Source organism: Pelodiscus sinensis, chromosome 5, assembly GCF_052426305.1.
Source record: "Pelodiscus sinensis isolate ZL-2025 chromosome 5, ASM5242630v1, whole genome shotgun sequence".
Taxonomy (NCBI): Eukaryota; Metazoa; Chordata; order Testudines; family Trionychidae; genus Pelodiscus; species Pelodiscus sinensis.
Window position 1 is genome coordinate 88,332,029 of NC_143056.1, and position 27,158 is coordinate 88,359,186.

At 43.5% G+C, this 27,158-nt stretch overlaps 1 protein-coding gene and 1 pseudogene across 10 annotated transcripts in view; both read left to right on the forward strand.

Moving 5' to 3' along the window:
- Positions 1-27,158, forward strand: part of SHANK2 (SH3 and multiple ankyrin repeat domains 2) — a 688,250-nt gene that overhangs the window by 258,229 nt on the left and 402,863 nt on the right. The gene's annotated exons all lie outside the window — the stretch shown is intronic.
- LOC149524345 (uncharacterized) lies at positions 14-1,760 on the forward strand (annotated as a pseudogene).

The window sequence follows — 27,158 nt, forward strand, 5'->3', positions numbered from 1 at the left end:
ATAACTATTCTATCTATTACCCAAGATCCACAAACCTGGAAATCCTGGACGCCCCATCATCTCGGGCATTGGCACTCTCACTGAAGGACTGTCTGGCTATGTGGACTCTCTACTCAGACCCTACGCCACCAGCACTCCCAGTTACCTCCGTGACACTACTGATTTCCTGAGAAAACTACAATGCATTGGTGATCTTCCAGAAAATACCATCCTAGCCATCATGGATGTAGAGGCTCTCTACACAAACATTCCATATGCAGATGGAATACAAGCTGTCAGGAACAGTATCCCTGATGATGCCACAGCACAACTGGTGTCTGACCTCTGCAAATTTATCCTCACACACAACTATTTCAGATTTGGTGACAATATATACCTCCAGACCAGTGGCACTGCTATGGGAACCCGCATGGCCCCACAATATGCCAACATTTTTATGGCTGACCTGGAACAACGCTTCCTCAGCTCTCGTCCACTTACACCCCTTCTCTACCTACGCTACATCGATGACATCTTCATCATCTGGACCCATGGGAAGGAGACTCTGGAAGAATTTCACCACGATTTCAACAGCTTCCACCCCACCATCAACCTCAGCATGGACCAGTCTACACGGAAGGTCCATTTCCTGGACACCACGGTGCAAATAAGTAGTGGTCACATCAACACCACCCTATTCCGAAAGCCTGCCAACCACTATGCTTACCTGCATGCCTCCAGCTTCCATCCTGGACACACCATATGACCCATTGTTTATAGCCAAGCACTGAGGTACATCCGCATATGCTCCAACCCCTCAGACAGAGACCTACAAGATCTTCAACAAGCATTCTGTAAACTACAATACCCACACGAGGAAGTGAGTAGACAGATTGACAGAGCCAGACGTGTACCCAGAAGCCTCCTGCTACGGGACAAGCCCAAGAAAGAAACCAACAGAAAACCACTGGCCATTATCTACAGTCCTCAGCTAAAACCTCTCCAACGCATCATTAGTGATTGTAGTAGGGTAGAGTGACCACCCACTGAGCCAGAGGCGGAGGAGCCCCTCGGGAAGCCATTTTGGGCACAGCCTAGCCCCGCCCCCTCACCTGACCGGAAGTCAAAGGGCGGGGCTAGGACTATAAGAAGGCTGCCGGGGAGCTCAGTCAGGGCCCAGCCTCTGAAGGATCCGGAGGCTTGTCTGGAGCTCCTGCCTGGGGAGGCTAAGACCCGGGCTAGGCCGCCCTCAGCTGCTTCCCTGGAGGCCAGCCAGGGCTTCCCTGCCCAGGCTCCTGAGGCCTGGCCAAGCCTGCCAGCAGAACCACCCGTGGACCTGGAGGATGGGCCCGACCTAGTGGACCAGCTGGACCCCCGATGGGTACTGGAACACCGGGCCGGACAAGCGTGCGGGACTATGCCGAGCTCCAACCCCTTGACCCCTGGACCAGGCTGGCTGGACACTGCAGGGACGACAGCACCTCGACTCCCTGACAGACCTGCTGGAGCTACAGGTACCTGGGAAGGGGGAGATGAGAAGTGGCCCGGGGTAGCCCGGGCCGAGAGCGGCCCACGTCCAGCAAGTTACGGCCGGAACCCTGCTGAGCCAGTCGCAGCTGCACAGCTGCATTCAGGGCCCCTGGGCCGGGGCGCAGTGAGGCGGGTGGGCCTGCACCCCCCCCGCCACCCCGTAACCGGGTGGCAGTCTCCCCCTCACTGCTGCTGCAGGTGCCATACCAGCCTCGCTCCTGAATGAGGAGCGTCTACAGACTGATGTTTGTCTGCAGCCTCGCCTTGCCTTAGGGCCTGGCCGCCGTTTGCTGCCCCGCCCAGAGCTAGGGCCTGGGTTTGGCTTGATATCGGTTGGCCCACCCGGCTTGAGAGCCGGGCCTTGTAGACTGTATTTGTTGCCCGCCCTGCTCGAGAGCACGGGCTTCCCTAGAGGTGTTTGGGACTGTCCGTGCATCGGGCGGGAACTCTTAAAGGGGCAGGACTAGAACGGTTGCTCTGCCCAGAACTGTATAATAATAGACTGAGAAGGGGTGGACTTATTCCTCTGCGGCCCGGACCTGAAGCAAGGCCGGGCACGCGAACGATTACCTCTGGGCCCGACCTGAAGGAAGGCTAGGAAGAGACTCACCCGCCTGGACTATTTTAAGGCGTGGTAACGCAGGGAGGCAGGCACATCTCCCACTGTGCAGGAGGCAGAGGAGCCGCCCCCTGAAGGCCCACTGGCCTATCACAAACCTTTCCCCCGGAAGGGGGAAAAGCTCAGGCTGTTGTGGACATTGCTGGAGGGCAGTGTCCTGAAAGGGATCCGGCCACCTGCCAGCATTGCTAATTCCCCAACTCGACAGCAGGTGGCGCTGTGGTGAGCGGGAAGCCGCTACAGTGTTCTACAACCCATCCTGGACAATGATCCTTCGCTTTCACAGGCCTTGGGAGGCAGGCCAGTCCTCACCCACAGACAACCCGCCAACCCGAAACATATTCTCACCAGCAACTACACACCGCACTATAATAACTCTAACTCAGGAAACAATCCTTGCAACCAACCTCGGTGCCAACTCTGCCCACATATATACACCAGCAACACCATCACAGGACCTAACCAGATCAGCCATACTGTCACTGGTTCATTCTCCTGCACATCTACTAATGTAATATATGCCATCATGTGCCAACAATGCCCCACTGCTATATACATCGGCCAAATTGGACAGCCCCTACGTAAAAGAATCAGTGGACACAAATCAGATATTAGGAATGGCAACGTACAAAAACCTGTAGGGGAACACTTCAATCTCCCTGGACACACAATTGCAAATCTAAAGGTAGCCATCCTGCAGCAAAAAAACTTCAGGACCAGACTTCAAAGAGAAACTGCTAAGCTACAGTTCATCTTCAAGTTTGACACAATCAACTCAGGATGAAACAAAAACTGTGAATGGCTAGCTAACTACAAAAGCAGCTTCTCCTCTTTTGGAATTCACACCTCCAGATCATCTAGTAGAAGGGGGCCTCATCCTCCCTGATTGGATCCACCTCGTCATCTCCAGCCTGATTCTGGCCTGCATATTTATACCTGCCTCTGGAAATTTCCACTACATGCATCTGACGAAGTGGGTCTTTGCCCATGAAAGCTTATGCTCCAACACTTCGGTTAGTCTATAAGGTGCCACAGGACTCCTCGCCACTTTTGCAGATTCAGACTAACACGGCTACCCCTCTAATACTTGACATTATTTTGAAATAACAAAGTGCACGTCTACCCAACAATTTTGAGATGGAGGACTTCTTACTCCAACTCCTGTAACCCTCATTTCATGAGGAGTAAGGGAAGTTGAAGGAAGAGTGTTCTTTCTTTGACTTCCTGCTGTGTAGAAAGCACCAAAAACCGAATTAAGCTATTTTGATTTCCGCTTTACACAAGTGATGTAGCTGAAGTTACATATCTTAATTCAACTTTTGCCCTGTGGTGTAGCCATGCCCTAGGTTAGTAAATAATGCCAATCCAAGAAGCTCAACAACACAGTCCCAACTATGTGCTCATGTTTTAATTTCTGCAGTGCTATCTATACTGGTAATCTTAAACCAGTTGGTAACTGCCCTGTGACATCTGATATTTATTTTATGTCACTTTTTACATCTCCCTTTTCTTATTTTCATGCACTTAACAGTTCTCAAACACTGACTGTCTTTGGCTCAACTATTTGTATCTTTCACTTTTCATATTAGCCCATGAAAGCTCATCACCTAATAAACCATCTTGTTAGTCTTTAAAGTGCTGCACAGTGCTGCCTTTTGTTTCTCATATTAGTCTAACTTTCTGTTTGATTCCTTCATTCCTTTTTTTATAATTTTTTTATCGTGATTTGTTTTTCTATTGATATTTCTAAGAAATGTACTTTTTCTTTCTTAGCCAGTCCTTTGGAACTTCCTTTTCTCACTTTTTCTGTTCTTCTGAGTACATTTGTCATTGTAAATCCTATCTCCAGACCACTATTTCTCTCTTCTTGATCCTGTTTCTAATGGTGTGATGTCTCTTCTGTAATATTTCTTGTTAGTGCAATTATTCGTTTTCTCTTGAGACCAACCATTATTTGATGGTTTTGGTTGTGACTTATCTTTTTTTATTTTATTCCGAACCCACCCTTCACACCAAGAAATTATTATTTCTCTCCAGAAATAGATTACCTTTCTGTTACCCTTCCCCAACACTGGGGAGCAAAACTGCTAAATAACTAAATATTATCTAAGTATTACTTGTTTTCGCCTCTGTCTGGCTTTAACCAGCAAGCACTGAAACCAGCCTTATTTAGATCATGGGATTACCTTCAATTTTATCTTTCTAATCTGTTCAACTCAGTCGTTTAGAAGATTTGCAAGAAATAAACTGAATGCAAAGCACAATGGTTACTTTTGTCATTTGCATTCTAATCTATCAGTAAATCTTTGTTTTCCTTGCATCAAGTGAATCCCATTGTAAACAGCACAATACATGCTCACACTTTCTATAAACAAATCTATTTTACCATCTTTTAGAAACTATAAAACTTGGACTAACAAATTGTAGAGCTTTAAAGATGCCAGCAGAAGGTATTGTCCTCATTAATAGCCTAACTAAACTCAGATTTGCACCTACGTTAGCATAAATTTGTCCGCTCAAAATTTACAGGAACAAGCCCAGTTTCTTAAAATGAAAGATTTCTGACACACAGTCTCTCTTTTTTTCAGGATTCTTTAAAGTTACTCTGTGTTTTTAACACTTGCCCAGTATATTTCAAGATTACAAAGAACATCTCCCCCTCAAACTAACAATGCAGTCAAAACCAAACCAAATACATCAAACTAACCAGAGGGATAAATCCTCCTTTAAAGAAAATGGAAAACAGAAATACTTTCTTTTGATACTGTTCCTTTCATAGAGGCCTTCTGAAAGTTCTGATAGACTGTAGTAATATCATCACATATTATTCACATCAGCTCTTAAATTAAACAGGGTCTGTTGAGAGATGTTAAAAATGTCAAACTACTGTCAGAAGTTTTATCTGCAGTTCATTAGATGGTACATTTCCTTCCAAATCAATATTGACTACTTATTCAATCCACCAGCATGGTCTCAGGGGCCAGTCTGTGGTGAGATGTCAAATCAAGATCCTGCCCACAGAGTCTGAGGCTTAAATAGTCCCATTGCATGGCACCAGGAGATGTTAGGTTCATTCCAGTGTTTTATCCAAACTTAAACTCTGGTAATTATGTTGTGATTCAATACATTCCAGACATTGTTTCAATTGGATGAAATATTATAATTCTGTTTCCATAATAATCTGCTGTGTAAAATTGCTGTGCTGTGTGATATAGCTTTCCAGCACTACTCCCAATGTTGATGGTTTTTTGTGGCAGACAAAATGATCTCTCCAAAGTTTTAATTATCAGTTTAAATTTAAAATGCTTTAAGGCAGCGGTATGCAACACGTCTTCCTGGGTTTTTTTCTTTTGCTCAACAAAAATTTTCCCAGTTCCATGAATGAAAAAAGGTTGATCACCACCATTTTAAGGTACTCTGGGGTGAAAAATACTATATGATTGTTAGACATTAAAATTAGCTTATTCTAACAGATTTTGTCATGTCCAATTTTAACTCCAGATAGAATCAGAGAAATGCAGGACTACAAGGGATATTGAGAGGTAAACTAAGTTCAGCCAACCTAGACTTTCTCTAAACCTCCAAAGATGACAATTTCACAAACTCCCTTGGAAGCTTATACCAGATCTTCACTACACTTATAGATAGATTTAGAATGTTCTTCCTAATAGCTAATTTATCTTGCTGCAGATAAAACCGATAATTACTTTTCCTACCCTCAGTGGACAGGGTGAACAACCTTTTATTATTTTTGTTGCTTGCCTCAGGACTCCCTCCAATTTGCCCCATATCTCTCCTAAAGTATGGAACCCAGAATTGAGCACAGTGCTACAGCTGAGACCCTACCAATGTGAAATAGAATGGGACAGTCCTCCCCCCTTCTTAAATAACACATTCCTATTAATAGATCCCAAAACATTAGCCTTTTTTTGCAACCTATTGTGGAATGGACATGCAAGGGCACCATTTCAGGAGGGTAGGGGGGCAACTGCTGTGTGCGCCGGGATGCGGCTTTCTTTTCATCCCATTCCCTGGATGCTAAGGGAGTGAGGGGAAAGTACTTGCAATCTGTGCATGCCTCTCACACCTGGCTAGTGAAGGGAGCTCACCACCCAGGTGTGAGAGGCATGCACGGAATGTAAGGACTTTCCCTTCACTCCCTTATCATTTTCATGGAAAGAAAAACAAGCCAAGTGCGTCACGGAGTGCCTGGCTGCTGCCCCCCTACCCTCCCGAAATGGTGCCCTTGTGTACATGAGCAACACATCTCGAAGAACACCATTTACGGAACAAGTAATTGTTTTTTTTCTTGATCACTTTCGCCCAAATTGCTTTCCACCTTCAGATTCACAGCCGGCTCCTCCCTGTTGTTCAGAACAAAGTTCAAAATGGCTGTTCCCCTGGTTACTTCCTCTACTTTCTGAAACAAAAAGTAGTGCTTGGAATGTATTCAGGACACTACATTCTACCTCTGTAGATTACATCACTGCTTAAGAAATGACCTTTTTTTTACTGTATTAAAAAGAGACAAAAACAAAGGACCGGGTTCTACAGATACATCTTCACTACAAATACAAACAAACAAAACTCCTAAAGCAATAAGGCTGAGAACACGTCAACTCACTCTGGTTCCCAGGGGTCATACTAATGGGGTAAAAATAGCAGTGTAGATGCTCCCGCTCAGATTGGAGTCCATGTACACTGTTATTTTTAGCCCTGAAGCATGAGCCCATGTGGGGCTCTGAGAGTTGCTGTTGTGTGTTGTTTAGATCTACACTATGTCTGTCACTGGTGAGCCTCCAAAAGTAAGTAGGCATTGAAAAAATAATATATTGATAAATGAAAAGTAATCAGATTGTAAGAAGCAATGATGTTACCTCAAGTTTCCTAGACTCCATAACATATGTTTAGGAAAAAAGAGAACATGAGCGGATGGAAACAGGTAAGAGAGGTTACTAACATTTATGGTTTGACTTCAGTTCAAATTTCAGGCCTAACATGTGTAACCTCTTTCACTGATGCCGGAAGAGTGCATAGCAATAATGGTATTGCCAGTTCAGCCCTATAAGGAAAACAGCTGAACGTTAAAATAAGATGCTAGGGATTAATTAATCAGTTCCTAAAATAAAATCTGCATTGAAACCGAATAACAAGATGATGCAGATATCATCAGTGCTTACTTGTGATGTTATTTACCATTAACAATATATGGGGCACTTTGGGAAAAGGCTGTGCTTTTCTGCACCATTAACGATCACAATCTCATACAAGTAGCCTTGAAAAAAACTTTAAACATTAAAGGTTTTGTTTTTCTGTACTATTCAGCCTTCTGTTTATATCAGGGGTGGGCAATAATTTTTGGTGGGGGGACCACTCCAGGATTTTGGTAAGTGGTCAAGGGCAGCACTTTTCTGTGGAGGGGGTGCAGAGTCTAGGATGGAGGTTGGGTGCAAAAGGGCGCACAGGATAAGGACTGGGGTGCAGGAGACAGAGTGGGGTGTGAGAGGTTGTTTGGGTAGAGGAGGAGTTTGTGCAGGGGCGGCCCGTGAGCATAGGCAGACTCAGCAGTCGCCTAGGGCGCCGCCTTCAACGGGGCGCTTGGGGCGCCCGATGATAACGTGATGGGGCGGCCGGGTGCCTGATGATTACGTTATGGCCATTGACGGCCATGCAGTCAGGGGCGCCAATTGCACGTTCTGCCTGGAGCGCCAGCTGCTGCAACTGGCCTCGGACCACTCCTGGGTTTGTGACCTGGGTCAGAGGATTGGCGTGTAGGTCAGGGAGGAGTGTGGGTACAGAAGAGGATTCTGGCCTGAGGGAAGGGTATAGGAGGAAGTACAGGGTCTGGGAGGGAGTTGTCACCTGGGGCAGGAAGTGCAGAGGGTTTGGATGGTGATCTGGGGGAGGGAGTTGGGGCGCAGGAGGGGCTGGAGTGCCAGAGGCAGGTGCTGGCTAGAAGGAGTTTACCTAAGTGTCTACTGGCCAGCAGGTTGCAGCACCCCCAAGGCAGGCTGGGCTCCCTGTCTGTTGCATCCCCAGCCTACTTAAAAATACAGGCTGCTCCCGCCACTTGTCTCTCAACTCCAGCTGCCCCAGTCTCTCAGGCCAATCCCTCTGGTCTGATTGTCTGACTATTTCCAGCCAATTGGATTTGAGAGTTTGGCTGAGGGCAGTTCTTATTGGCTGGTTGTTTCTGGCCAATAGTAGCTGAGCATTGGGCTGGGGGCAGGGAGATCTCACGAAGCCTCCCCCTCCCTACAGAGCAGACAGGACTGTGTTTTAAACTGCAGCAGTTGCGTTCTTGAGGGTCCTGGCAGGGTGGTCTGAAAGCCAGATCCTGTGGCTTAGTGGGCCAGATCTGGCCACTGGGCCATATTTTGCCCAGCCCGGGTTTACATTGTTCACAGTGTTCATGTGATTATCCTGTCCATGGACTTTAAACAGTGATAGAGTGGGACAGTGCTCAAGTACAGCTCTTAGCTAAGATTCTGGGCAACCACACAGGGTAGATATAAAATATTCATAATGCAATACTTGTAGAGTTGGATGGAAAGACAGTTAGGTCATCTTGTGTCATGGCTGGGATGTAGGTGGTTTAACCTAGTGATCAGGGAGGGAGTTGGGAGTCAGGCAATGTCAGATTCTAGGAGACTGGAGTCTGGGGTATGCTAAAGGGCAAACAGATACATGCCTGGGGCAGGATACCCAGAGGTCAAAGGTAGGCAGTAGGAGCAGCCAGTGCAAGGAAAGCAGCCCTAAGCACAAGAAGCCGAGCTGCAGGGACCACTTCCTTTTCCTTTGCTCAGTATAAAGACAAGCAGGGAGTCAATCACAACCCCAAGCACAGACATTACTGATGTCTGAAGAGCACATACCAATAACACTTACTTCCACAACTTTCCACTGAGATTATTCCATATTCGTAATACATTTCACTATCAAAGCAATTTTCCTGAGGGTTATTTCATAAGGGTAGGTAACACTATTAAGGCATAATCCAGGATTGTCAGTAGTGAGAAACTGTACTGCTCGGGCAAAATTCTAGGTGGCACAGTGCCTTCTGAACTTCATGGAGTTGCAGAGACTGCAAAGGTGATACTATCTTTAGATACCTACCTTTATGCTATGGTGACTACATGCAGAGTAGCCCTCTCTCCGTCATGACATTTTTTGAAGTAACTTGCATGCCAGGGTCTGAGAGTGGTTCATTAACTCAGAAGGAGATGAGTATTATATCTGTGAGAGCAGGTTAGGGAGATGGAAAGGAGGAAGAAAGGCTAGTTGTGCCTTCTCTTTTTGTGCACAATATGTGCTTGCAATTCATCCAGTTATTCATACACATGCTTCTTTGTATCACTTTGAATATTTCATTTTTCCTTGGTTTGTGTGTTTTTCAAATATTTCTAGATTTACTAGGTACAATTCTGGCTCCAGTGAAGTCAATGACAAATTTCAACAAGGCCTGGATTTCACTCATTTGTCTTTCCCTCAACCAATCCTGGAATAAGATCCAGATCCTTTTCTGATTACGTCACTGGAAAATTCCATGAACTTCAGTGGCATTGGGATATTACCAACAGCATTTATTCTTAAAACTTTCCTAGTATCTTAAATTAGTCCTTCCTCTTCGTAATTTTGAATACTGATTTGGCAATATCTTTCTAGTAATTAAGTGCCTGGAATCAAGAACTCTGTCACCACTTTATTTCTTACTATGATGTCTATGCAATTCAAGTTGTGTTGCTTTCTTGGCTGCACATTGTACTGGAAACTTGTATGTCCGATGCGTTGTCTGCCATCATGCTAGAATATCTTGTAGCTCATAGACTCATAGACTTTAAGGTCAGAAGGGACCATTATGATCATCTAGTCTGACCCCCTGCACAGTGCAGGCCACAGAATCTCGCCCACCCCTCTTAGAATAATCCTCTCACCTATGTCTCAGATATTGAAGCCTTCAAATACTTTGAAGGCCCCAACATGCAGAGAGTCCTTCAGCTGTGATCTGTGCCCAATGCTACAGAGGAAGGCGAAAAACCTCCAGGGCCTTGCCAATCTACCCTGGAGGAAAATTCCTTCCTGACCCCAAATATGGCGATCAGCTAAACCCTGAGCATGGGGGCAAGACTCACCAGCCAGACACCCAGAAAGTTCCCTATAGCAACTCCTATCATCCCTCCATTGACCTATTTCCAACTGGTAATGAATGGTCAATTAGTTACCAAGATCATGTTATTTCATCCAACCATCCCCTTATCATAGAATCAGAACTGGAAGAGACCTCAGAAGGTCGTCAAGTCCAGCCCTCCGCTCTAGGCAGGACCAATCCCATCTAAATCAACCCGGCCAGGGCTTTGTCAAGCCGAGACTTAAACACCTCTGTAAAGCATGGCAGTGTTTCAGGCAGTTGGTAGATTTGTTAACTTGAATATGTTCACCCTTTATTTCTCTTTATTTTCTTCCCATGCTTCTAATCTCTCTATTGCCCTTTGCATTATTTCCCAATACTCACTGGTATTTCTATATCCTCTGTATGTTATTATTTGCTTTGGGTAGCTCTCATGATGTTCTCAGTGCTTCCATGGGCTCTGCAACAGGAGCTTGTATGATTTAGGAGCATTTGTACATGTGATTATTGTGCTCTTTAAGAGAAGAACTATGATGTTACATCAGTAATGGCAGAAGGCCAATTTCTGAAATACTTCACTGAACAAGACTTCCACAGTTCAGTGCACTGCTGTGTATACTTTCTCTGTTTTACAACCCTTTGGCCAATTTTGGTCCACTTGGGTATAAATTCTAAATTATGCTCCATTTCTTGGCCTCACTCATGTATAACTAACTCTTATGCAATCCCCTTCCTGGCCACTGCCAGAGGCATGGCACAGATATTTTGTGGGGACTACATGTGGCCAATTCACCCAGTAGCTCCAGCAATCTGTAGTAGGTAGAAAGTGCCTTGGGAGCTATGAACAGCTGTGTTTAGAGGAGCTTGCTTGCTACTGTAAAATGTGCTGAAGGCACAAGTGAACCTGTTAAACTTCCCTCAGTGTACAGCGTACAGCAGAGGACTGAGTCCTCTTTTTTGTTTTACTTTTCTATATACAGGTTGTAGTGGGGTAGAGTGGCCCCCCACTGAGCCGGAGGCGGAGGAACCCCTCCGGGAGCCATTTTGGGCCCAGCCTAGCCCCGCCCTCTCACCTGACCGGAAGTCAAAGGGCGGGGCTAGAACTATAAGAAGGTTGCCAGGGAGCTTAGTCAGGGCCCAGCCTCTGAAGGAGATGGAGGCCTGTCCAGAGCTCCTGCCTGGGGAGACTAGGACCGGGGCTAGGCCGCCCTCAGCGGTCTCCCTGGAGGCCAGCCAAGGCGTCCCTGCCAGGGCTACGGAGGTTGGGCCAAGCCAGCCAGCAGAACCTCCCAGGGTCCCAGAGGACTGGCCCGAGCCGGGGGACTGGCTGGAACCCCGATGGGTACTGGAACGCCGGGGCCGGACGAGCCCACGGGACGCTGCAGAGCTCCAACCCCTTGACCCCTGGGTTGGGCCGCCCGGACCCTGATGGGATGACACCGGCCTCGACTCCCCGACAAACCTGCTGGAGTTACAGGTACCTGGGAAGGGGGAGATGAGAGTGGCCCAGGAGGTAGTCCGGGCGGAGAGCCACCCGTGGCCAGCAAGTTACGAGCCGGAGCCCTGCTGAGCCAGTCGCAGCTGCACTGCTGCCATCAGGGCCCCTGGGACGGGGCGCAGTGAGGTAGGTGGGCCTGCGCCCCCCCGCCACCCTCTAACCGGGTGGCAGTCTCCCCCTCACCACTGCGCCCGCCGGTGCCCTCCCGGGCCCGCTCCTGAAGGAGGAGCTTCTACAAACTGGTGTTTGGGTGCGGCCATGTCTGGAGTCAGGGTCTGGCCGCCATTTGCCGCCCGCCCGGGGTTAGGGCCTGGGTTTAGCTGGCTGTATTTGTGGGCTGCCCTGCTCGAGGGCCAAACCTAATAGACTGACAAGTGGTGGGCTTATTCCTCTGTGGCCCGGACCTGAAGGAAGGCCGGGAAGAGACTCGCCCGCCTGGACTAGTTTAAGGCGCGGTAACGCAGGGAGGCAGGCACATCTCTCCCTGTGCTGGAGGTGGAGGAGCCGCCTCCTGAAGGCCTACTGGCCTATCACAAACTGCCCCCGGAAGGGGGGGAAAACTCAGGCTGTAGTGGACATTGCCGGAGGGCAGTGTCCTGAAAGGGATCCGGCCACCTGCCAGCAGTGCTAATTCCCCAACTCGGCGGCAGGTGGCGCTGTGGCGAGTGGGAAGTCGCTACACAGGTTGATACTCTCTTAACTGGGATTCTCTAGTCTGGCAACATCCATGGTCCGGCACGATGTTGCAGGACCAGAGAGTCCCGGTAGAGGGCTGGCAGTAAGGAACTCTGTGGAATCGGCAGGGCAGTGGTTTGCTTACAGGGAGCTGACAGCGGGGCTACTCAGCATGTGGCAGCTCAGTTTGACTGCCAAGGAAGCCCTGGCACCCAGTTCAGTTGCCCAGAGAGGCTGTCCAGAGCCCCAGTGTGTGGTGCACATGGCTGTCTGGAGCCCCAGCTCCTGGCTGCCTGGTGGAGCCACAACAGCGATGGCTGCCCAGCGAGTTGGCAGGGCAGTGGGGATAGAAGGAGGTGAGGAGCTGACTAGGAGACTACGTGGCCAGAGTCCAAAAATGACCTCCCCTGGTCCAGCAAAATCCCTAATCCGGGACCAGTTAGGTCCCAAGGATACCGGACCGGGGAGGTCCAACCTGTACATCTAAATAAATAGAAAAACCACTTGGAATTCGGTTTTTAGTTGACTTTTTGAAATGTAATAAATAAACTGAAACACAGACTGCATGATTCCTCATCTGCTTTTCTATACAGACTCATGTTTCAACTTTATTACAAATTAGTAATTTGTTTTACAGATCGTGGTGTTTGTAAATCTGTGTTGTTTATTACTTACTAGACATGTACCTGGTGGTGCTCAGGTTCTTAATTGTAATAATGTTTTTTGGGGAGGGTTGGAAATTAAAAGGAAAATGTAGCTGCTTTATTTAAATGATCAGACTTAGGGCAGAGGGTGAGGGGGTGCAGGAGTCAGGGCAGGAAGTGGGAGTTGAGGGAGGGGGCTGGCTGAATGGTGGGGGCTTACTGAGGCCACCTGTGGTGGCAAGTGTGGCACTGCTCTGCTGGTGACTCCTCCTGGGCAATCAGGACTGCTCTTCCTGGGCTGATGACTCTGCCTGTGGGGCCAGGACTGTGCTGTCTGAATGGCGGGCTCCTCCTGGAGCGGCACGGGGCTGTGTGGACTGGCTCCCGCCTTCAGCTTGTCCCAGGGAAGGTGATGCTGTGGCTCCATGGGCAGGCACTGGCCTCCAGATCCCCCCCTCCTTCCCCGCCCAGTGGGTCTGGGTAGAGGCGGGCCTGGCCACCAGCAGCTCCCTGCCCTTCTGCTTGTCTAGGGGGAGTGGGATTCCAGGAACTGCCATGGTGGGCAGCTGGTTTGGGACCAGGTTGCGGTTCCCAGTCCTGGCATCTCCTCTGGAGCGGGGAGGCTGGGCTAGCTACTTCACAACCTCTTCTCTGGAGAGGCATCTCCTTGGCTGGGGGGTTGGCCATGGTTCCTGGGCTCTCCTCTGACTGGGGGTCTCCTTGTGGGGAAAGGGGGAGGACTGGGCCCATGTTTCCCATCCTCTCCTGGAAGAAGCATATCTTTGAGGGGAAGCTGTGTTTCCTGGACCCAGCCTTTCTTGGGGGGTGGTTTGAGGATGGAACTAGGCCGTGGTTCCCAGCTTCTCCCCGGGAGGAGGGGGATTTGTCATCTTCTCCTGAAGGGGCTGAGCTGCACTGCCTGGCCCTGTGCGTGGTCCCAGGTGGGCACAAGAGCAGAGCCAATGGGCATAGGGGCTACCTCCCTCTGGCACTGTTCGGGGGAGGGGGCCACATGCATGGTCCAGTGGCTGGCAATGTTGGAATCCCTGTCCCCAGCTGGCCACTGTGTTGTTGGTGTGGCTGCATCCCTGTGGTCACACTGCAATATAGCTGTCCCTCCTATTGTTCCCCTCTCTTCTTCCATGTTATGGAAACTATCAGATTCCAGGCCCTTTCCATTTTCCTGGCACACCCAAACCCTGACCTTGCTTTAAGTTAGCATAAGAGGATGCTACATGCCAAATTTGATGGTCCTAATTCTTATCGTTTAGAAGGAGTTCTTGAACAAATGGACTTGCAGACGGATAGATGGAGGCAGACAGCAGCACAAACTCTCTAATATCTATCTATCTAAAATCATATTTGGCTATGTTACCTCTGTGAATCCCAGTTCTGCCTTTAAAATGACAGGCACAACTCACTGACTTCACTTGGAGTTGTGCCTGTAAATGGGTCCTAGATATGTAGTTCCAAATCACAAGTCATGTAAATAAATCAGCCTTACTACAAAGGGATTGTGTGAAGAAAGGCTTCTAGCTTTAGTATGTGATTGCCACACCAACTGCATAATATAATGCTATCCCAAAATATCTAGAACATGTGCATCTAGATTTTTCTTAGAAGAAAATGAATGAGCTGGTTTAGTAGGAAAGAATGTGTAACTTGCTCTTTAGCACAGTTTCTCTCATTCTTCTCTCTACTTCTTTTGCTTGGATGTACAATTTCTAGTCTCTGAACTTCAGTATAGTTCAGTATGCAAAAGACTTAGTCTGGTGAACAGATTTTATGCGATTTGAACAAGAAAGTAATTTTTTTTATATCAGACTGCATGATGTTTGGGGGTGTGACTATCAAATAAGTTTCTGAACACTTCCATTTTCACAGTAGTGCTTTGAATTTAGCGGTACATTTTCCAATGAATTAATGGAAATCATGTGGCTAAATACCTCCATCACAACTAGGAAAATTTAAGACTAAACTAAGTGGTAATACTTCCAAAATTATGTATATGCAAAATCAGTTATTGATAATGAGTTTTATGGATATGCCTACTTTATTCTGCAAGTTACTAATTGATCTTTTACCTACTCTTACTTACTAAAATGAAGTAAACAACAGAATCTGATTTTATGTTTTTATTCCTAAAATAATCTCCTTATTGTGTTGTGAATGCAGTGTGTGAAACCAGAGGTTGGGCTGGCCAAAATGAAAGGCAAGCTAACATTAACAAATCCTTTCTTTTTTCTACTCAGAACTCTGCCTGATAGCAAGGGGAATATTCTGGAACATTGTAAAATACAAATTACAATGCTTCATACTAGAGCTAGGCGTAGTATTGTGAATATTGCTTTGATTATTAATCCACTGTACAAGTCTTAATGAGCAAGCCTTCCTCTCTCAATGGGACTGACTCTTGAGAACATTACAAATACTACAAACACCTACATATTTGTACAAAGATAACCCCATGTTAATACTGCAAGATTCCTTTTTTAATCCCCTGTTATTTATAAAAGTATGAATCATTAACAGTTATTTCTGAGATGGAGAAATGTAGCCTATTAATGTAACTTAAAATGCTGTTATTTTAAGCAACAACAAAGCAAAAGCTCAGGTTCTTTTTAATACTAAATGACTTGGTAGCAGGAAGAATAGTGAGGTGCTTAGGTAAGTTACCTATTTTTTTTAATCCTGCTTGCTGATGTGCCCTTTGAGTTTCCTTTCTCTTGAATGAAGCCTAGGATGGAACAGCCAGTTCTTCTTTAAGTGGTTCCTTTGTGTATGCCACACAGAGTATTCATGCATGCCATGCGCCTGCATCCAGAAATTCAGGAGAGTAGGGATTTAGGGATCTGGTTGCAGGGGCAAGGGGAGTTTGGGGCTTCTCCAGGCAGGGAGAGGTGTGGGAGCCCAGGGCTCCAGCTGTGGACATGAGGGAGGGTTCCTCAGGGTTCTGGACTTGGGGTGAGAATTTGGAGGCAGGAGCTCAGGGCTCCTCCATGTGGGGATCATGCAGCATGAGTTGTGGTGAGGGAGCTCAAAGCTTCTCCAAGCATGGGAAGGAGGCTCAGGCTTCAGCCACAGTGGGGAGTGATGGATTTGGGGCTCCTCAAGGCAGAAAGGGCCTTGGGACTCTGGCTGTGGAGTGCGGGGCACCTGGGACTGCTGTGGTGGGAAAGGCATCGGTCATGGGTTTCAGCTCAGAGGTGGGGCTCAGTTCTCCAGCCACCAAGTGTGTGTGTGTTTGCACTTCACGTATAAGGGGCATGGTCAGGGACTAACCTCTCTGAAAGGGGATTCCACCCACTACCCACAATTCCCTAATTTATGAAGAAAATACTTGTAAGTAGCTAGCTTATAAATTTGTATTTAGTAGTTACATTTTTTTACTGTAGTATAGAATGTTTTCCCCTGTCTGGGCAATTCCGCCCTGACTCTGGGACTATTCCTGGCTTCAGGAATTGCATCTCCTGCCTTCAGTCCTTCTTCATCACTGGCGAACATCTGTACTGCCTGTATAAAATACTGTCATATTTCTGTGAAGTGTCATTCTTTTCAGGACAAAGATTATTTACAAACGTTTCCTCTGTGGTAGCAGTTAGGACTATACATTACTCCCATACGTGGATGATTGGCTCTTGGAAGGCTGATTTCATCATGGAGGTCAGATCAGTGACAGGGTTTATCATGCAACTTTTAATAGCCCTGCATGTATGCATAAAAGATACATACATATATATGTATATATAAGATCAATAACCTTTATGGCAAAAGTTTGGATTTGATTTCTGCAAGAGCGTTTCTTCACTCAGAAAAATTTCATGCAGTAAACAACGTGACTTCACTCACCACCCACAGACCACAAACTACAGTGCACTATTAAGCCACTTGGCCACATGCATCTACAAGACTTCTTTCAGCAGATTCCCATTGTGGTCCTTGCAGGCTTGACTCCACTTGACCTATTGACCAAGTGAGAACCACATCAATTCCAGAGTAGTGTTTCCCGCCAGTTGTCACCTCCCTAACTTGGTGATCAAACTTGGTAAAGATCATAGTGGGAGTTCTGTTCAGACCTCCTGCCCCAGGGTCACTATCTGGTGGACACCTCCCTTCTGGCTGGGGTGCTCCTCTGCACAAGAACACTTCTCAAGGCCTCTGAACCCCACAAGTTATACAGATAATGCTGGACCACAGTTGTCTTTACAAACAAACAGGAAGGAGTGAAATCTCTTGTCCTTTGCAAGGAGGCTGTCAGACTTTAGAACTGGTGTGTCAGGAACACAGCACAATACAAATGAACAGATAACTCACCCTCTAAGGTACCAGGGAAGCCATGGTCAATGGCTGATGCCCCGGATGAATGGCCTCACATATGCCTGTTCCATAGGTAGTAGGTAAGCTATGCTGTGACAAAGCCAACATCATTCTTCTAGCACTTCACTGGCACAGATAGTTGTGATTCACGGAACTTTTAACAATGTCTGTGCATCTGCCAACCACGATCTGTCTGTTCCTGGATTTGCCAACCCACCTACAGAACAGTTCATCAAATGCCTAATCTGGACCTTCCCTCCTTTGCTTAAATCTACCCCTCAATGCAACTGTATAGTCATCCTGTCCAAGCTCACTAGTCCATCTTTCCAACCTGTAGTGACTTGTACCTTGGCATTCAGTAACAACTAAGGCTATGGCTACACTGCCACTTTTTTTGTAGAAGAGGATATGCAAATCATGCTTATATTTATATATCTTCTTCCAATTCTTTTTGCGGAAGAGGTTTTGTTGATAAAAAGGCCTGTGTACATGGGGCCATTTGTCGGAAAAATCCCCTCTTTCGCAAGAACCTGTAAACCTTGATTTTTGAGGAAAAAGAGATCTTGCAAAAGAGGGGTTTTTTTTTCCAGCAAATGGCCCTGTCTACACAGGGCTTTTTATCGGCAAAACCTCTTCCACAAAAAGAATCAGAAGAAGATATGCAAATGTGAGTGCTATTTTCATATCCTCTTTGGCAAAAAAGCGGCAGTGTAGCTGTAGCCTTAGCTACTGAAAATTCAGTTTTTCTAAAAGAGCGTTTTTTGGTTGGAAAATTGTTCCAACAATTTTTCAGCTTTAATTATAGGGTGGGCATTCATTTGTGCCTATTCTGCGTGCTCACTGTTGGAAGTTCTGATGTAAACAGCTCATTTGCATGCACTCCTAAGCAGACAGACATCCATAAGAGGTTTGAAAGTGATAGAATTTTTGTTTCTATCAGGGATTTCACATATGTAGGGGGTCTCAGTCTTTTTCTTTCTGAACCTCTCCCCAACATGCAATAAAAACTCTGTGGCCTATTTATGCCACAACTGTTTTTCTGCATATAAAATCCAGGGCTAGCCTTAAGGTGTAACAAGCAGGGCAATTGCTTGGGACCCCTCACCACAGAGTACACGGTGAAGCTAAGTTGCTCAGATTTTAGCTTCTGTCCTGGGTGGTGGGGCTCAGGATCCTGGACTACAGTCCCTTGCAGCAGGGCTTTAGCTTTCTGCCCTGGGCTTAGAGAGTCTGATCTCAGCCATACTTGGCAGCCCCCTGAAACCTTCACACAGCCTCTCAAGAGGCCTGGACCCCTGGCTAAGAACATTTTGTGTTTGTACATTAGCAAAGCGGGTCCATGTGATTGCACATTCAAATGGACACTTAGGTAGGGTTTGAAAATCAGAGCCTGAAAGGCCTTAGCTGGTTACTTTGGGGTGCAAGGGATACGAATGAATGATTCATTTAATCATCATTCTTCGGGAGTGCTTATACTGAAATGTAAAAATGACTTTGCCTATCAGTGACTCCATATCAAAGATATTTACTCTGTAATTGGAATGACTTTTTTTTCTATCAGCCCTGCTAACACAGGCTGGGATCAGAAAGTCCTGTTGGGATCTTTCCTCCTGATGCAAACTTACCAGTAAGGGTATGTCAATACTGTAAGGCTATTTCAGGATGCTGGAGGTATCCTGAAATAGCTACACCGTGTCTTAGGAGCGTGTCCGCTATTTCAAAATAATTTTCGAAATAATGGACGTGCTATTTCGACATCCCTATAAACCTCAATCCATGAGGAATAAGGGATGTCTCAAAATAGTGCTTTATTTCGAAATTTGGCGCCATGTAGAAAGGCCAAATTTTGAAATAGCCTATTTTGAAATAAAATCAAAATAAGATACGTAATTTGCATAGCTCGAATTGGGTATCTTATTTTAGAGTGCAGTCTAGACATACCCTGAGGGATTCTGTTTAGCCCAGGGAATTATTCTCTGTTATACCTCTGCAACCTACTTTCTTTAAATTCTGTCTCCATTAGTTACATACTCATTGTCTTCAGATAGACAGCAGAGGTGTAACTGAGATCATAGTCTTTTAATTTAGTTCACAATTGTGTTGATGATACATGTGCTAGAATAGAATCTATTCTTCTTCCCTTGTAGAGCTAACAGGAGTGAAAAACAAAAACATTTTTATTGGTGAGTAAGGTCATTTGAAATGTCTAAGTATCTATGGAGAGCAGAGTCTAAATGAGACAGGGCCATTGTACTATAGTCACTTTTCTATCAAAAATACCCTTTGAGGCTAGATATGAGCATGGAGAAATGTCCATAATGAGATTTGTTCTTCCTTAGCCACAAGTATAATTTTTAAGTAGATATCATTATGCAACATGAGATAATTCATATATAATATATAAGGCCCTTGTTTTGTTTCCTCCCACATTTCACAGTGAAACTTCTCTTTGTGAAGGTCAGTTAGCTACTATGGCTTTTGTTAGACACGTCTGTGACAGATCCAGTCCTAGCTGAGTAGTGGCATGTGCTTCCTTTCTCTCACTTTTCTGTCCAGTCTATTCAATTTACTTTCATTATTAATTTAGTACAATTTAAAATTTAAACATATAACATTTAAAATTCCATTAAGTGATAACTTTTAAAAACTTCATATATTGCACTTTTCATTTCCTTTCATTCCTTTTTATTTTCTTTTGACTGTATTAGATAGGTTTAGTTTTGTTCCTTTTTTCAAACTCTTTTCTAGAAGGATTTTATAACAGGGTGACTTGCCCCTTTAAGGGCTGGAGGCCTGAAGCTGGTCAGCCTTGTACAGTTAGCCCAGCCTGTCTCAGCTAGGATCAGGGATGGGGTTCAATTAGTAGAACCAGCTGGATAAGGAATAGCTGGTTCTCCTGGAAAGAGCAGTAAGAAGAAGAAGGGATGAGATAAATACTATTTGTTTAAGGAGTCTGCTAAGGGTGAGTAGGCTGTAGCAGGGAACCCTGAGTTTTCTTGGAAAGGGGATTTAGAAAGAGAAAGCCTGGGAGACTCCCAGCAGGCAAACTGAGAGGATAGACTTGAGGGAATTTGAGAGCCTTTTGTTCTGTATTTGTTGTTATGTAAATGAATCCATCCCAGGCAGGGGTCTTGCTAAATCTTAGAAGAGTTTGTTCTGGTAATCAGAGATTTCTGAAACATGGGGAAACTGAGGCAAGGGTGCTTGCCAGACGATCTCAGGTTATGAAAGGGACTCAGGAGATGGCTAGTTTGTTTTCCCTTCTTTTTTAATTTTTCTGTGTTGAGTTCTCCTCAGTCTTTTCTTCCCTCTCTTCCATAGTCCTCCATCAATATTGCCTTCTGTCATTTCTCATTCTATCCTTCATGCCACCAGTATCTTTCTTCCCTGTTATTTCGAGCCTAGTTTTCCTTTCCCTCTGAGACACTAACTTACTTGTTCTCATGTTTCCCTTTCCATCTGCTCCTGGTCATTTCACTCCAGACACCCAGAGCCATTCATTACTCCTCCATTCATGAGCCATCCATGCATGTTTCCCTTATTTTCCCTTCATTGCTTCTGCTCTCAAAAACAATTGGAAAAAGAGGCCAGTGTGTTTTCCTGCACATAAATCAGTGAGAAGGCTGCAGGGAAGTGTGGTACCTGTCTCATTCACTAGGAAACAAAATTGAGATACTAGGCTTAGAAGCTGAAGGTACTGCCTAGAGTTAGTAGCTTGTCTGGTCAGAGAAAGCTAACTTTTAAATAGCCATTCAAGACAAAATCAGCTGGAGGTGACAATAGACAGACTGTGTAGCTGTCAGGGAGGGAAAGAGAAGTGGGACAGGAGAATGGCAGTGGAGAGCACTGGGGTCAGAGAGATGAAAGGGATGGAGCTGTGCTTGAAAGAGAGAGCTTTCTCATTTTCAGACAAGTATTTATTTTTGCTCTGCCCCCTCTGACTTGTTGCATTATACAAGCTCATGTTCCTCCATGGCCTGTACAATAATGGCTCTGATTCTTCTCTCTTCCCCTATTGTACATTAGGGCTGTGTCTACACTGGCTTGAATTTCCGGAAATGCTTAAAACAGAATAGTTTTCGTTATAAGTATTTCCGGAAAAAGAGCGTCTACATTGGCAGGCTGCTTTTCCGGAAAAGCCCTTTTTCCGGAAAAGCATCTGTGGCCAATGTAGACGTGCTTTTCCGGAAAAGAACCCCGATCGTCATTTTCGCGATCAGGGCTTTTTTCCAGAAAAGACTACTGGGCTGTCTACACTGGCTCTTTTCTGGAACAGTGTTCCGGAATAAGGACTTATGCCCGAGCGGGAGCAGCGTAGCTTTTCCGGAATAGCGGCTGATTTTGTACAGTAGAGTGTCGTTGCTTTTCCGGAAATTCAAGGGCCAGTGTAGACAGCTCGCAGCTTATTCCAGAAAAGCGGCTGATTTTCCGGAATAAGTGGCCCAGTGTAGACACAGCCTAGGAGTAGCACCATGTTTAAACATGAAGCTAATGAGAGGCTGCAGAGTGTTTTAAAACTGTGCATAATAGGTCATATTCCTCACCTCCTTGCAGCCTGTGTCACTTGCAGTTGTGCAAAGCAGAGTACAGTGTTACCAAATGGCCGTGTCTACATTGGCACCCTTTTCCGGAAAAGGGATGCTAATGAGACAAGTCGGAATTGCAAATGCCGTGGGGGATTTAAATATCCCCCGCGGCATTTGCATGAACATGGCTGCCACTTTTTTCCGGCTCGGGGCTTTGCCGGAGAAAAGCGCCAGTCTAGACGGGATCTTTCAGAAAATAAAGCCTTTTCCAGAAGATCCCTTATTCCTGATTTTAAGAGGATTATAAATATTCAGGTCATGTCTACACTAGGAAATTATTTTGAAATTACTAAATTTGACTTAACTCCCAATTTAACAAATTTGAACTAGTGTGTCCACACTACAGGGAAGCCTCAAAATTAGTCTGAGGCAGGCTCCATTAATATGGACATGCTATCTTGGACTTAGAGCCCCAAGAAGCACTGGGGAGTAATTAGTTCGAATTAGTGGGCACTGGAGCATCTACGGTACCGTTATTTCAAAATAGCTATTTCACAGTTAGCGTTACTTGTGATGAAAAGCAGGAGTACAGATTTTGAATTCCGCAGCCCATTATTTTGAAATAACGGGCTTGACAGTGTGGATGGGCCTAATAAATGCATATATTTATAAGTGGGCCTAATAAATGCACATATTTATAGTTTCTGAATAAGAGTTTAAGCTTATTCAAGAGAAAGCTATGTATGGCTTAGCTAGTCAAAAAGACCATTCCTGTGCCCATACGTTTTCTATGCAAATCTGTGAACTGATGTCAAATCCATTTATTTAACTTTATATATAATCTTGCCCCTATTTTCCTTTGTATATTTTTCGACTATTGAGTATTTTGGTTCAAATTAGTAGGCTAAATTTTTATCCTCACAGATTTTTAAAGAAATTTGCAATTATGCCACTTTGTAAGAGTATTTTTTTTCATTAAAAATAATAGCTACATAAACAGTGAAATGTTAAATGAATCCTAAACTGTTAATTATCAAGCATAAGTAAGCACTTCACTTTATATTGTGAGTTATTTTATAGATAGCATATCAGGCGTATGGAAGTAAAATCCAAGTAATCCATATGATCCCTCTTCCTTTTTTAGTTTATGGAACAGTGATCTTAGTGATACAGTGGTCTAGCTTTTATCTGTGGGTTTTATCTTAACCATCAGCGGAGGCTGCTGCAATGGTGTAAATTGTAAGTATACAATTTAGGTTTACGCTGTATGCTGTTTAAGTTTGCAGGTTAGTCTTTGCAAACGTAAATCTTACTCCCCAGAAGTCGTATATAGCATTGCTGAAATATTTATAAATTTATCCAAAATGGAATTTTTCAACAGCTAAGCATTTACTTTGTTGCGACTGCTGAAATCCCACATCCTATTTCTAATGTTTTCAAAAAGCTAATCTTTCAACATTCCAGTAGTTTTTTGTTCTTCTGAAAAGATTTTTGCACTGATTTTCACTGGTATCCATAGAAATTTCCCACTAATAAAACCTTTAAAAAACTGCAATGGTTAAATAATTTATTGTCATCTACACAGAATTTGATAAAGTAGCTGGGTTGCATTTCAATGTTTTTTCCTTATCAAAATCTTTTTTATTTCAGTGTAATTATCATAATGGAGGGGGTGTAGAAAATAATTGGTGCTTGCCTCTCATCCTTTTCAAACTGGAATATGGGTCATATTCAGAAATGCCGTGTAGTGGCAGTTTGTCTAAATTTTTAATGTAGGCATGGTGTGAAGCCTGATTATTGTTAGATGCGCACACGCTCTAGAATTGACTCTGGTCACATTGAAAAAGACAAGCAAACAAATATCAAAAAACAAAGAATGTATCTGAATATTGAGATTCATCTGTGCAATTTTAAAAACTAAGCATACTTATTCAGTAGCTTCCCTTACTTTCAAGATTTTTCCTTCACAAATTCTTGCTGTTGAAATGCTGATAGGAGGTATCTTTCCATCAATGATTCCCCTCCTCCCTTTCCAAATATAAATTTTGGCCCCTCTTAGCCTGAACTGCTTTTCCTTCCTTCAGTCCTGTGTTTGCTTGTTCATAAATGCAATGATTACAAAGGCAGAGTAACGTCTGAAAGACTGTGGTGATGGTGTTCACATGACTAATACTGTGAAAGATAGCAGGATTTTTTTTTGAGCCGCTCCAGTCTACGCACAGTTGGTTCCCAGCTGACAGACAGAATGTGGGGTGGGCTTTGTCACCAGAACGCTGGGTACTGCATGCCCAGCTATGCTTGCAATTACACGGTGCCCGGAAACCTGCTGCTTATGTCAGGGTGCAGGCAGTTTAAACACATAGAAACTGGGTAGTTTTTTTTCCCTTTTTCTTCCCAGAAAAGGTTATGTAATGAGGGGATTGCTGCTAAAGTAAGAGAAAATGAAGTCTTTGTTAAATGCCTTAACAAAGAAAGAAGGTAAGCAATGAATGCAGAACATTTGATGTTTGAGAGCTGGTATTTTCTTGTGTACCTTATATGATCTGCTTACTTAGCATATAATTAATCAGTTCTTGTAATTTCTTTTTCAAAATTCTTGTATGTCAGAGCATCCATTTAGACAACTAATTATTAGATCTAGTTGGTACCTGATGTATTTGTTTTAGTTTTTTCTTCAACTCAGGTAGTTACAGAAGATTCTGTTTTTTAAGAAATTCATCTGAAGATACATTAGGAATTTCCTAGGTGAATATTATCACTGTATACTGTTTAACTGCCCTCTCTTAAGTATGGCTTATTAGGTATAAAATTCTGAGACCTGGAAGGAAAGTGCTATTTAATCCTTAGTTTTGATTTAAAGGTACAGTAATTACTTGATTTGAAACTTAAAAGCAGGGAATTCATTCAGATGTTTTATGACATTTTATAATATTTCTTTTTTCAAACAACCTTTGCAACAAGATTTATAAGATCTGTAAAATAATTAACTAACAATAAAAATTATTCCAAGAATTTATAGCATACACATTTGTTTCATTAATTTGTGGTGTAGTTATTTTTATTGTGAAAATAATATAAATATTGCCATGTAAGAAACAGCTAAGAAAATATCCACCCACTTACAGTTTGCAGATTGCTGGGAGAAAAACAGTTGGTAGGAATATTAATCATTTTAGGCACGGAAGAGGTTATTTTTAACTCTTTTTCTATAAATATGTGCCTAAAAATCCTAATTGTGGTTTTGATAATTTTCCCTATATTACTTTTACAAAGAAAATGTTAATATTTTTAGTCTTTACTTTTTGAATTACTACTTCCAGCCATGTCTTTTAAAATGTAAGACTGATAGTAGTCAAACCACATGTTAATTCCAAAATGATTATTAATATCCTCTGCACTTGAAGGCAATGGGCAAAAATAATTTTACATGAGACTTGGACAATACATACATGTTTTATATTTGGAGTGGGATGCAAATTTTTGATTTATCTGAAACTTGTCACTGCAAATGTGTTCAGAAATGCTTATCCCATTCTGTCAATTAGTTCAGTAATATCTGTGCAATATGCAGAATACTTAAACTACCCCAAAACATTTCAACTTTTTAACAATAAACCTTCAGCAGATAGATTTTCATTTTTAATGAGTTTAACAACAAACATTCAAAATCTAAGTGTGGAGTCTTCATCCTGTCCATTTTGTGAACTAACAAATAATTCTAAAGGCCACATCTGTGTCCTGTTGAAGCCAAATGTAAAACTCCCATTAACTTAAATGGGAACCGATTCCGCCTATAAATAAGCAAGCCTGTACCTATTGTACCATGTTATTTTGTATAGTCTTTATTAAAAGTAAATATTTTACCCCCATAATATCTTATACACAATCTGCCTGTCTTCGATGACTTTGTTAGTAAGAAGTATGGTAAATGTCCCACATAGCTATATAAAAACAGTACATCTGTATCACATACTACACATAACATAGCAAGACAACTGTCACAGAGAGTTTTCTAAAGTGACAATGAATGAAAAATGAAAAAAGAAATTGTACCTTTTTGCAGAGGATCTACAAACACTCCGGACGATTGTATTGTAAATTTTCTTGAATTGTATGTTGGCCTACAGCTGAGTCTTTTAGAAGCTTTATATCATACAGACAAATGCACCTAATTGGAGTTAGGAACACAAGTTCCACTGAATTTCTTCTAATTGTAATTTTTTTAAATAAGTAGGCATTATGATAAACTTGAACAAATTTTCTTCTCACAGAGGTTTTGTAGACATTAGCATTCTCTTAAATCTTATCCTTCTTAATAGTCTTGTTGATAAAGTACACTGATATTAATTATTTTTTTGCTTCAAATAAAATACAGTAAAAATTAATATCAATTTTTAAACCCTTTCTCTATATACGTACCTTTTTGTTAATATTTAGTAGAGAAGGTTTAACTTAAATTAAGAGTTTCAACTAACTGTAATTTTAACTATTTTCTGTACTGTGTCATTTTATGATCCTCTTCAGTCATTTGTCAGTCAAGAATTCTTGAATTATTCTTTCAGCTTCAAGTTGCAATTCATTAAGATATTCTTTATGTCCTGTCCTAAAATTGTGGGAAACTTTGCTCCTCTGATGTTAAGCACTTGTTGTCTTTAAACCCAGGGGTGGCTGTATATTAGAGGAGGATGAAGTGATTTCTATGTATACTAAGAGCTATATTAAGATTTATGTGTTTGTATAATATGACCTATTTTTTCTATTTTATATAAGCTTATGCTTTTGAAGTTTGTGTTAGGTACTTTTTTATTCTTCAAAATGAAAGACATTGTATACTTGCAAAATATTATCTGGGGTTTCTTTCTTAACTGAAATATTATAGAATTTTTGAAAATGACAAGGTGTATAGCCTTTCTAATTATTATAGGCTACCGTTTGTTAGTGATATCATTATTATTACTTTACAGATATAGATTTGTGAACTCTAACTTCAATCCTACAAACCCACTGAAGTTCATGTGATTATGTGGTGTAAATAAGGACTGTAATAAATTAGTGTTTTCAGGATTAGACTCTCTATTAGTTTATAAAATTAGTAGGAAGAACTATCTGTTCTAGTGTGTGTATAAGAAGCCCATTATTAGAAAAGTCTCTTTAAACTGTACTTAAGGCCAAAGAACCCATTACTTTGTGAAATGAAGAATTCTGGGGCATAATGTTTACGAATATAAATTGTCCCATGATT